Below are 12,824 nucleotides of genomic sequence, written 5' to 3' on the forward strand. Positions count from 1 at the left end.
CGCTCCTCGTTCTGTTCCGTAGGTCGCTCCAGTTCGAGGTCGCTGGTTACCTTGGCCTTTCCCTTGAGGGCGACAACATAGCACTTGCGGGACTCGAGTTGGTCGCCCCGCACTACCCCGATGCCGTAGTCCATTGGGAAGTTCATGGCCAAATAGTAAGTGGACACCACAGCTCTAAAAGCGTGGGTGATCGGCCGACCTACTATGGCATTGTAGGGGGAGGGGGTCGCAACCACCAAGAAATCGTGACTGAGTCTTACCGTGCTAGGCCACGTGCCGACTTCCACAGGTACTGTGACCTTTCCTAGGGGTCTGACCTCTTCTCCGCTGAAGCCAACCTGTGGGGTGTTTGCGGGCTTCAAGTCACTCTCTCGGAACTAGAGCTTGTCAAAGGCCACTTTAAAGAGGATGTCTGCTGAACTACCGGAGTCAATGAGTACCCGTTGGACTTCGAAGTCATTGATCTTTATCTTTATGACAAGTGCGTCGTCGTGGGGGTAGTGGACCCCGCGTGCATCATCTTCGGTGAAGAATATGGGGTCTTCCACCCTAGGCCGCTTTGGGGGATTTCGTTCTTCTCTGGCGGCCTCTCGGGTTGTTCCTACCACGATCAATCCTCCAACGATCACGTGGATTGTTCCCCGAACTGGTCTTTCCTCCAGGGGCTGCTTCTGTGGTTCTACTGGCCGGCTACTGGACTCGGGAGCATCTTTGCTGTGCTCTCCCTGCCGACCTCGCTTATTACTATTATTATTATTATTGTGTTGTACAAAATTTCGTAGATATCCGCGACGGATGAGTTCATCTATCTCGTTTCAGAGATTATTACAATGTTCGGTGCTATGACCGTGATCCCTATGGAAACTATAGTACAAGTTCTTATTCCTCTCGTTCGGGTTTCCCTTCAGACGAGGTGGCCACTTCACATACGGGGGTGTCTTTGATCGTCATTAAGATCTTGGCCCGCTTCGCGTTTAAGGGTGTGTAGTCCGTCCGAGCTGCTAAGGGAGCTCGGAACGGCTGGCTTGGCTTCGTCTCCCGAGCTGGGTCTTTCCTTCTTCTGTCATCTGGGTTGGAGGGCTCGCCTTCCCTCTTCCTTTTCTCAATCCCGCTTTCAGTCCTTTGGTTGATCTCCTCCTCTGTTCTCATGAATTTGTCCACGAGCTTGAGGAATTCAGCCACGGTCGCGGGCTGGTTAACTACCATGTGCCACTTGAACTCCTTGTGTGTCACTCCTCTCTTGGCTGCCGCGAGCTGCACCGCGGGGTCCAGGCGCGGTATCTGCAAGCATGCGTCATTGAACCGCTTGATGTAGCCCCGGGCGGACTCTCCTTCTCTCTGGACTACTCCGAAGATGCTCTCCTCGGTTCGGGGGCATCGTTTGCTGGTAACAAAGTGCACGGTGATGACCTGCACGAACTGGGTCTAGCTTCTTATTGACCCGGGGGCCAGGTTCCTGTACCAGGTGCGAGCCACCCCCTTGAAGGTGGTAGTAAAGGCCATGCACATGCAGTATTCACTGGCCCTTACCAGGTGCATTTGGGACTGGAAGGCATCGACGTGGTCGTTGGGGTCGAAGGATCCATCATACTTGTCTAGAGAGGGGAGTTTGAAATCTCTGGGCATAGGTACTGCAAGGAGTTCTGATGAGAGGGGGGAAGAGACTGAGAGAATAGGGACAGTTTTTACCTCATCTAAGCTTGTCTCTTCTTTACCTTGGAGCTTGGGCAAGATGCGGGTGGTAGTTCGTCGACTTCGTCGGCGTCTTCATTGCTGCTTAGAGAGCCTGGTATTGGCGCAGCTGGCCTCGGTGTTGCCAAGCTCGATGGGCCCGGGTTGTTGGTAGTCTGCCGCTAGGATGCCGAACTGGTTCTCTGTGAGTGGGAGCTCAAACTTGGAGTGCCAAGGTGCTAACTTGGCTGGCAAGGAGGTTCCCGATCCTCCGGCAAGCTACGAGGCGGGGGTGATTAGTCTTTCCTTCCTGCCCAGGGATGAGGCCTGGCTCTTGGAGGGGTTCTGAAGTTGGGAGGCTTCTCCTCGGTGAAGGTGTCCGCCCTGAGGGGAGGGCTTAACCGACTTCGGAGTGGGGTGCCGAGGTGGAAGCTGTGGTTGGTTCAGAGGCAGTTGGGGGAACTGCTGTTGATAGTGATACTGAGAGATGTGGTGCAGTACTTTCTGCTGATGGAGCTGATGTTGTTGGAACTGCTGCATTTGGGCTTGCATTGCCCGCATGCACTGCATCAAGTCATCAAACTGGTTTTGGCTAGTCGCCAGAGGGACAACAGTTGGTTCGGCAAAGGTTGTCTCAACAGGGAGAGGAAGGGGAATATTCACAGGTGACACCATGCTTGGTGCGTTGAGGCTAGAGATTCCGTCCATCGATAGGGGGACAGTGAACTATCCTATGCACACAGTGGCAAGCTGGGGGTGTTCCCCTACAGCATTCAAGTCGGCGTTGTGCCTGCTGCTGCTAGGAGAAGCCATGGAAGCTAAGGTTTCTTTGAGAGAGAGAGAGAGAGAGAGAGAGAGAAAGAGAGAGTTAAAGGTTAGGGAGGCTTTTTGAAGTCTTCCCACAGACGACGCCAAATGATGGTGCATAATCCGGTCGGTCCTACCTGTCGGTTACCTCGCTTTTGATGAGATTGGAGGTGCTTGAAACAAGGAAGAAAATGGAGACTTCCGAGGAGGAACCCGGTTGGAACACACCGAAGCTCAAGTTAGTGCTCTTCAGAAAGCAAGGGAAGTGAGAAATTCTAAGACCAGAAAGCGCAAGAATCACATACCTTCTTCCCCCTGAGATGGGGGCCTTTATAGTCACCTTGCATACTTACTCCCAAACCCTTGTCAGTTTGGGTATCATTACCGCTGCCAGATCGGGTCACTTCCTCTGCCAGATCGGGGGTCATTTCGGGTGTCAGAACCTCCACTGCCAGTTGCCAGTTCAAGTGTCATAACCTCCACTATTCCTTGTCAGGACCGTCCCTGCCACGTCTGAGATGGCGATGGCAGGTGGCCGTTAGGGGGCGGCTGTCATGTGTCGGGCCCCTAATCAGTCAGGTGCACCGCCTCCGTGTACGGGCTTCTTGGGCGTCAGGTACGGTTGTCAGGCGACTTGGTGCCGAAGTGGTGTGCGAGGTGAAATCCGTTTGGACAGAAGTATGGTCCGAGCTACCCTTGGGTTGGCAGTTCGGGTCTTTGCCATTTGTGCCTTTTGTAAGGCTCAGGACCTTGAAGGGAGAGCTCGGGACTCTTCAGCTCGGAGCTCAGGTTGTAGGGCCCGTTGTCATGCCGAGCTGGCGTTTCTGCCAGGTCACTCTCGGTTGCTTCCACGTGTCGTATGGCCAAGGGGTCGGGTCAAATCTTCCTCCATCACTATCGAAGAATAATCAACTTGACATTCAAGAAATAGTTCGTTGCTATTGGAATCTAAAGGATAAATCTAACTACAGAGATATAAACATTGCTGATTAATAAATGAACAATAAGGATAAGCAACAATAAAAGTAAATGCAAAGTAGTTAGAGTAGAATTAATGTAGTTAGTAGGGTTAGCAATCTTAGTAGCTCAGTAATTGCACTAAATGACTTTGTATCTTGCAAATGAAAACAAAGAAAGACAAAATAAAATTAAACATAGATCTACAAGATCTTAAGGGATCAAGTAATTAGTTATGAGAATGTTACAAAAGAAAAATAAACTACAAAGCTTAAAAGGAAAAAAAAATCAAACACAAGACATGAAACATTTTTATAGAGGTTTGGCTAACCCAACCTAAGTCTTTCTACCTCAAACCACCATTGAGGATTTCCATTAACTAATTGAACTTCTTGGGTGCCAGCCAATCTACAACTAGTAAGACTTCATCGGTGCCTACAATACTTGAAATTGGTTAAACTTCACAGGTGCCAACCCAACATTGTAGTTGGGCTTAATAATGGTGTCAAAAAGACCTTATTGAACACGTACCTGCTCAAAGATCTTTGTTTCTTTAGAATAGGAGCACATTTAAAAGCAAGAGAAGCCCCTTAATGGGTAGATATAAATAATATAAGCAAAACTAAACTCAGTTACTAGGGTTCTCAATAGAGGCTCAACTTAATGAAGAGAATCCAATAGATGGTTGATATATTACACGTTCAACGCATTCTCAGCTTTGCTCACTTTTAACACTATTAAAGCTTAGGGATCTCTTCAACAGAATGACACTAGCCTGTTTTGCTCTCTTTGAAAAATAACTATATAGAATATGTACAAGGAATGCATGGGTTGTTTTTTACAAATCTTGATTCACATCTCTTGTTTCTTTTTCTTTATTTTTTAAACAAGTTAAACTCCTATATTTATAGAGTGTTTAAGAGTAAATAACCATTTTTTAGCCCTTAAAGGGATTTTTCTTTCTTTAGTAATGATTCAAATTTCCTCCAACATGTTAGAAGGCCTTTCAAAGATAGCAATAACCATTAGAGCCTTAAATGGTGAAATTTCATTGAAGTAGTCAATTGCCAATTTCGTCAATCAACTACTTGATGAAGGGAGGAATCTTTTTTCTCTCCTAGTCAATTGGTTCTTCCATATTAGTTGACTAGTAACACATGAATTCATTCTATCTAGGTTAGTCAACTATACTTTTCTAGGGAATCTATTAATTATCTCAAACAAAGGCATGTTGTATGCCTCAATTGTCATAGTTAGTTGATTATTTTGGGGTAATCGAGTACTCTTCATAGTCTTGACATTTCGTGCCTCAGGTATCATAGTTAAACAATCGTTATTCAAGGTCCCCGCCCTGCCCCGTTGCCATTCCTAGGGTAAACAATCGTTATTCAAGGATACCTTGCCATTATGCCAAAAGATTCAGCTAATAGCGAAGTCACAACATTAATCCCTTACAACAAGTGGGGACGTTAAGCCCCTTAAGTCCCTAAGGGTGACGCTGACCCTTATAAGGCCAATAGTTTTCCCTTCAGTGTTACTCAGGGCACTTAAACCCTTGACCTAGCTTTTATACCAAGTCATTCTTTAAGGGTGCCTTGTCAGCATGCCAAAAGTTATAGCTGATAGCAAAGGAATAACATTAATCCCTTATAGCGCATAGGGGTGTTAAGCCCCTTGAGTCCTTAAGGGATGACACTAATGCTTCTAATCCATGTCACATGGGTGGCCGAACCATACTAGATGGTTGGGAGAAATTTCAAATTTTTTTCTAACCATTTTAGGAACCGATTTCCAATGAATTTGAAAATTGAATTTTTTAGAATGATCTTGCACTTAACTAGACCAGATTTGAAACCAAATTGAAAGGAGATCATACCTGATACGGAGACCACAAATTGCAGCTTCCAAGATGGAATTTCATACCCAATAATAGTCCCAAAATCGACCTCCAACTAAATATGGCACAATGTATGGGAGAAACCGATTTAGCAACACTGATTTCAACAAATCTGCTATCCACTTGCTTAGATCATATAGGATGTGTGAGAGTGATTTCCCTAAAGTTTTTCTTGCAAAAACTCAGAGGAAAAACTAATAAAAATCAATTCTTGAAAATCCTAGGTCATGATGGAGTTCTTGGGAGACAAGAGAGAACAAGAGAGAGCAAGAATGAGAGGAATTCAAGACTGGATTGCCCTCTTCTCTCCTTATCTCTTTATCGAGCAAGACTCTTAATCTAATTAGGAGATGATCCAAATCTGATTGGATTAGAACTCTTTCTTTCTTAAAACATTTTCCTCTTAAGAGGATAAGTGATCCATAACCATATCCATACCCAGTTTCGACCCAAATCACATGACAACTTAAGTAGTCATGTGGCAGCTTAACTAGTCATATTAGTAATGGGCCTAAGGCCCTTTATCTTAAAGTTTCATGTCCATAAGTGTTGTATGGCCACTTTGGGCCTGATATGTATGAAATGGGATCCATAAAGGTCTCACACAAATCCATGAGGGTTTGACCCCACATCTAGAAGAGATTAGGCCAAATTCACTGCTCAAGGCAGTAAACCCCTAAGCCAATCAGCATGGGCTCATTGTAAGCCCAATGTTTACACCTAAATGATCCTTTGATTCAGCTACCCTATGAAGTCCCAAGGATAATAGACTAACCTCTCAACCTATAATCAACAAAATACTTAACCTCTCAGCCTATAATCATCAAAACACTACTCGAAAGGGAAGGACCCCTCCCCTAGTTACAAGGTGCAATGTCACACTCTTTATTTGAATGGATCCCGAGATAAAAACCTTTTTCATAAAAAAAATTAATATAATGTATAAATATATTTTGCAAAACCAAATTTCTAACACAAGTGAAATCCACTATCGACAGTTTTGGTTTCCATCAGAGAGAATGTAAACCTAGATATTCTCTTTGTCCGACAAAGGGGCCGATCCTATTACTATGATCACCCCCACACATGTGATTTCCAAAACTGCCCCAGCATGCCCAAGTATTTGACCCTTGATGGATCTTACTGGTTGCCATATCAAAGATAAGTCAGTTTATCACCTAGTGTAGTACTATAATCAAGTCAGGGGTTATGTGTAACATTCTAATTTTGTCCATCTATCTCCGAAGTCCATGGCATAACTAGAAATTGGTTCAGGTTCAATGTTTCTCCCAAACTCCCAAAGCCTGTGCTTTGGGTCTAACCCTAGCAGTTGAGATAAGCTACTCCAACTGTTCGGTAGCACACTAGTGTCAGCCTTGTCATTATAAACTCCCCAAGTCTATCCAATGGCTAAGAACATTCTAAACTAACACGAGTCTCATAAGTATCCAGTTTAAGGGCTAATACACAGAATCAAACCAATATGAACAGGAAAGAACAATGCACTTTATTCATTTACAGATAAATGTTTGTGTACATTAGACTGATTGGAGCAAAAGGCATACACTGCCTTGATCAGCAGTGCCTCACCTATTGGATTCTTTATTCTATGATTACTCTCTTTGAGCTTACCTTCACAAAGATCATAGAATGGTAACTTTACCCCCAATTAACTATTTTGTATAATATGCTCGCGATTTTGGCAGTCATTCAAATCTTGTTCTTTTGCTTTAATTTGGATCCTTGAATTGGTAGTACTAGTATCGTCAGAAACTAGTGCTTAAAAACTCGGATATAGGTGGAATGTGTGCCTATAAATGCTTTTTATATTTCTCTCATGGGTTTTCTTCTCTAAGGCTATGTTTGGTTTGAAAGAAAAGGAAGGGAAAGGAAGGGAAAGATAGGGAAACCTATACAAGGTTTGTAAATGTTTCCCTACCTTTCCCTGCATTTTCCTTTAAACCAAACATAGCCTAAAAGTAGTTCCCCATCATTGCTGTCAAAAATGTTTAATTTTTTTTTCGGGGGGAGGGGGGGATGTTTGTAGTTTTAAAGGAAAATTAATACCATACCCCCTTTTTCATATAATTTTGTTAGACTGTGTATGCCCTTTAGCTCCAATCAGATTGATGTACATTATTGACATTTATTGTAAATGAATAAAGTAATAGTTGATTCATGTAATTATAGTGAGTTTCTGTGTAATACCCTTAAACTGGACACTAATGAAACTTGTGTTAGTTTAGAATCTTCATAGTCGTTGGATAGACCTAGTGAGGTTTATCCTGTCAATGCTGATACTAATGTGCTGCCAAGTTGGTTAGGGTGGCTTGTCTTACCTGCCAGGGTGAGACCTGAAGCACATGTAGTGTGTGTTTGCTTGAAACTCCAAACTGGACCATTTTCCAGTTATGCTCTAGACCTTGGAGACAGATGGTCAAAACTAGAAAGTTACACCTGACCCCTAGAATCAATTATGGTATTGCACTAGGTGTTGGATTGAGCTATCTTTGATATGCCAATCAATGAGATCCTTAGAGGGGGTCAAAACTTGGGTATGTTGGGGCAGTTCGAGAATTCACCTGAGTGGGTGATCATAGTGATAGGATCAACCTCTTTGTCGGACAAAGTGAATGATCGGGGAATGCACTTTCTCTTATGGAAACCTAAACTGCCGGCAGTTGATTTCAAATTTGTTGAGATTTGTTTTGCAAAATATATTTATATAGAGATATACATATATATTATGATTTCACAAAATGTTTGCAAAAGGTTTTAATTCCCAAGATCCATGTGAGTAGAGAGTGCAACACTGTACCTTGCAGCCGAGGGAGAGGTCCTCTCTTGTTAGGCAATGTTTGACCATTATGGGCTGAGAGGTTAAGTATAAGACCATTTAGGGCTTTTACCTGATGGGCTAATCTCACATCTGCCCACAGTCCTTGGGCCTTCATAAGATGACTGGACCCAAAGACTATTTAGTGTAAATGTTGGGCCCATTAAGAGTACTGATGGACTCAGGGGTTCACTGTATTTAACAGTGAATTTGGCCAAGCCTTATAACAGAGGCTATGCTAAACCTGTGTGGCTTATGTGGAGATCAATGATAGGGTCCCACACCATACAAAGAGAACCAAGCTAGCCAACACTTAAAGGGAAATGAGCCTGAAAGCTTAAAGGGCCTAAAGCCCAATTTAAACTGGGTTTAATTTGATTAATTAAATAGAGGGTGAATCTAGGTATGGATCAGCAGATAAGGATAAGAGGATAGCTCTTATCCACTTAAAGTGTCCAGATCCAAATAAAGATTTGGATTAGGAAACTTCTAATTGGATTAGGAGAAATTGATCCTGATCTGCAGATAAGATATGGGATAAGCCTTATCATTTAAAGAGTCCATCAAGAAACTCCTAATCAAATTAGGAGGTTAACTCTTTAAGGATTATATAAAAGGAGGAGGGTGAACTGGAAAAATGTTACACAGTTTAACAGTTTTCTGCATTCAGTTCTCTCTCCTTTTGCTCTTGCCACCCTACCCTGTTCGATCTCCAGTTCCTTGAGTGATCAAGAATGGATCTTGATATTGATTCTTGCTGGAAGAATCATTCTTGAATCTGTGCTCACATCCTTGCTTGATTCTTACTGATGAATTGTGGTTCTTGCTGAAGAATCTCTTTACTGATCTTGCCTTACCCTAAAATGTGTCATCTTTAGTAGAGGAAGGATTTGGTAACCTCTTTGGGCATGAATACCTACATTGGGAGGAGCTTTTTTGCATGGATTCCATATCAAGTATTCCTCTCCCTAATCTTGGTTTCAGATTTGGTCCTGTTTGTTTCAAGAATGAACCTTGAAAAATGTAGTTTTTCTAAATCAGGGAATAGGATTCTTGGAAGGGAGAAAGAAATTTTTGAAATTTCATTCAGCCACCCTGCATGGTTCGGCCATCCATATGATGGATCTCCTATCCCTTCAAATTTGTAATCTCTGAAACTTCTCAACATCTTGAATATTGAAGAGACGAGTATGCAACATTGAAGAGATGATTCAAGCTCCTCAAATTTTTCTCATTCTTGTATTAGTCTTCTATTCTTCTTCTATACTAATAAAAACCCATTTGATATTTTCTTCTTGCAAGTTACTAATAAAAACTCATTTCTTGCCAGTTCATAGTAGCTAGAATTGTGTTTCAAACACAAAATTTATTCTATGTTAAACAGAATATCTATTTCTCCTTCTCTTTTATTGCTTTCCTGGATGGATGCATTTTAATGATTTTGATGTGCGACCTTTTTTCAGTTGTATCTTTTGAATAATTTGATATTCATTTTCAACTTTGCCCATTTTTTCTTTTCAATAATCTGGATTTGCTAATCCTCATTTCCTTACCATGTTGATATCAAGATCTTGATACATGGTCTTGGAGTTTAAATGTTCCAGTCCTTAGCAACCTGTAGGGGCTGCTAAGGTTTGTAAATACAAATATGTACAGTACAAATACAAGGTTTGTAAATACAATATACAGTACAAATACATGATGTCCTACATCAGCTGGACCTGTAGGGGCTATTAATGAAGAGGGTGAAGAGTCATTTGCATGTCAGATTTTTTAGAACACGGTTTTGGAGCTAGAGAGGATTAATTTTGGGTTTGAAGAATTTCAGGAAGGCTCCTCTTGCAGAGATAAGATTCAGAAACCATAGAAAACACCGGAATGTTCTCTAGGTTCAAAAGTTTTTGCTAGATTGAAAGAGGGTCGGTCTATTTGGGATTGGACCAAGCAAGACGGTTATGAAATCAATGCAAGTTCTTAAGATGAAGTATAGAGTTCATGTTCTAGATTGTTTTTCTCAAATTGTTGGATATTTGGTGTCTAATGGGGTTTTGTTTTCTTTGTTTTTCGGACGGACTGGTTTTCTGCTTGTTTGAGCTTGTTGTATGGAAGTTTTTATTTGTTGGGTTGTATGGTTGTCTAGGTTTGGATGTGTTTGTTAGTTTGCCCTTTGGTTAGAGAATTTGGCGTCTGGGGTGTTTTCTTTTGCTTGGTTGTTTTTTGGTTTTGTAGGTTGGTTGGGAGTACATGTGTTTTTTCTTTCTCTTGGGTGACTTCTAGTCACCTTCCCTACTTTTTTGTGTTTCTTTTAATAAATTTTATTTTATTACAAATGAATATGTACACTATTTGTTTATATAAATAAATTAATGTTATTTGTTGCTAATAAAAAAATGTTCACTCTCTTTCCTTAATGGGTAGTTAATAGTTTAACTTTTTCTACTATTGGATTTTTATTTGGAATTGCTTCTCCTGCAACATGATATAGTTTAACCTACTCCTTGCAGGTTCACTATGAAAGAAAAGCGTTGGTGCTGTAAGAACAAGGAATTGTCATGCAGTACACTATGCCTAAATCATTGGACCAGAATGGTATAACTGAGAGAAGAAATAGAACCCTTATGGACATGGTAAGGAGCATAAGGAATGACTCCATCTTACCCATAAGCTTATGGGGAGAAGCCCTAAAAACCATGGTGTATATATTGAATAGAGTGTTGAACAAGGCAGTACCAAAAACTCCATTTAAGTTGTGGATTGGAAAGAAACCTAGCTTAAATCATGCACATGTTTGGAGTTGCATGGTTGTAGTAAGGGTTTACATCCTGCAATAAGGAAACTAGATCCTAGAACTATCAACGAACATTTTGTAGGTATGTTGAAGACCCAAAGGGTTCAGGTTCTATTGTCCAAATAATTTCCTAAGAATTGTAGAGGTGAGAAATATAAAATTCTCAGAGGATTTCATGGAGAGTGGGAGCAAACATCCCAAAAGCATTGACTTTAGGGAAATCCAAAAGCATTGACAGACTTCACAATGTTGTTATGCCTACAAATTCTTGTGGTACAAAAAGAACAACCATTAGTAGAACAAACTACAGAAGTAGACGCATATGTTGCTCATCCTATAGAACCTACGAAACAAATACTAATTCATGTAAAAAGCACAAAAGTGCTCATACTCCCTAGGAGATCAACTAGAATAAGACAAAGCACCATATCTTCCAATTACAAATACCTTTAGGAGGCTGAGTTTGATATGGATCCCTTTGCAGACCCGCTCACGTTCAGAGAAACCATGGATAGTCACAACTCCATGCTTTGGATTAAGGCCATAAAGAGTGAAATTGACTCTATGGTCACTAATAGTGTTTTCGACTTAGTACCACTGCCAATAGGTGCTTGAAAAATGTTGGAAGGGTTAAGATCCATCATATGGGTGGCTGAACCATGCTAGATGGCTAGGCGAAATTTCAAAAAATTTTCTAATCCTTTTGGGAATCAAATTCCCTATGTTTTGAAAAATTGCATTTTTCAAGATCGGTCTTGCACTGAATCAGACCAGATTTGAAACCAAACAAAAAGGGATATGCATACCTAATATGGATACCACAAATGCAGATTCCAAGGTGGAAGTTCACACCCAAATCAGTCCAAAAACAGCCTCCACTGAAGATGGCACAGTTTATAGGTGAAGCTAATTCAACAACACAATTTTTGGCAAAACTGAGATCCAACTGCTTAGATCAAACTGAAGATGATAAGCATAATATTTCCTAAATTTTTCTTGCAAAAATTAGAGGAAAACTATTTTAAATCAGCCCAGATAGCTGATGTCAAACTGAGAAAAAATTGGGAGATAAAGGGTGCAAAGAGAACCAAAAACTACAAAAATATGAAACTATCTTGGATTAGTCCACCCCCTCCTCTTTTATAATCTCTTATAGAGCTATCTCATAATCTAATTAGGAGATAATCTAGATCTAAATCAGATCTAGACGCTAATTAGAGATATACCTTATCTTCTTATAAGATTCGGTGCTCCATACCCAAATTTGCCCCTTGGCATATGACAACTGAAGTTGTCATGTAACAACTTAATTAATCATATTAATTATAGGCCTTAGGTTCATTAACTATAAGGCTCACAACCCAAGGGTATTGCATGGCCAACTTACGCCTGATTTGTATGGCGTGAGACCCCACAATGACATCACATAAGTTTACATGGGTTCGGGCCAGCCTTTGTGAAAAGGCTTGGCCGAATTCACTACTAAACATAGTCAACCCCTAAGCACATCACTATGGGCTTAATATGGGCACAACATTTACACATAAATGCTCCTTAAATTCATCAATCCTATAAAGATCCAAGGATAATGGACTTAAGTAAGATAAAGCCCAATAGGTAATCAACCCTGTAATGGTCTCTTACACTTAATATCTCAGCCCATAATAATCAAACACTACCTGACAATGAAGGACATCTCCCCTAGCTGCAAGGAATAATGTCACACACTTTGCTCGGATGGATCCTATGAATTAAAACCTTTTGCAAACATACATAGTTGAAATATATTGCCAACAGTTTAGGTTTCCATCAGAGATAGTGTAAACCCTATCATTCACTGTGTCCGAAAAAGGGGACAACCTATCACT

The sequence above is a fragment of the Nelumbo nucifera genome, chromosome 1 (genome assembly GCF_055504915.1).
Source record: "Nelumbo nucifera cultivar China Antique chromosome 1, China Antique-T2T, whole genome shotgun sequence".
NCBI classification, from domain to species: Eukaryota; Viridiplantae; Streptophyta; class Magnoliopsida; order Proteales; family Nelumbonaceae; genus Nelumbo; species Nelumbo nucifera.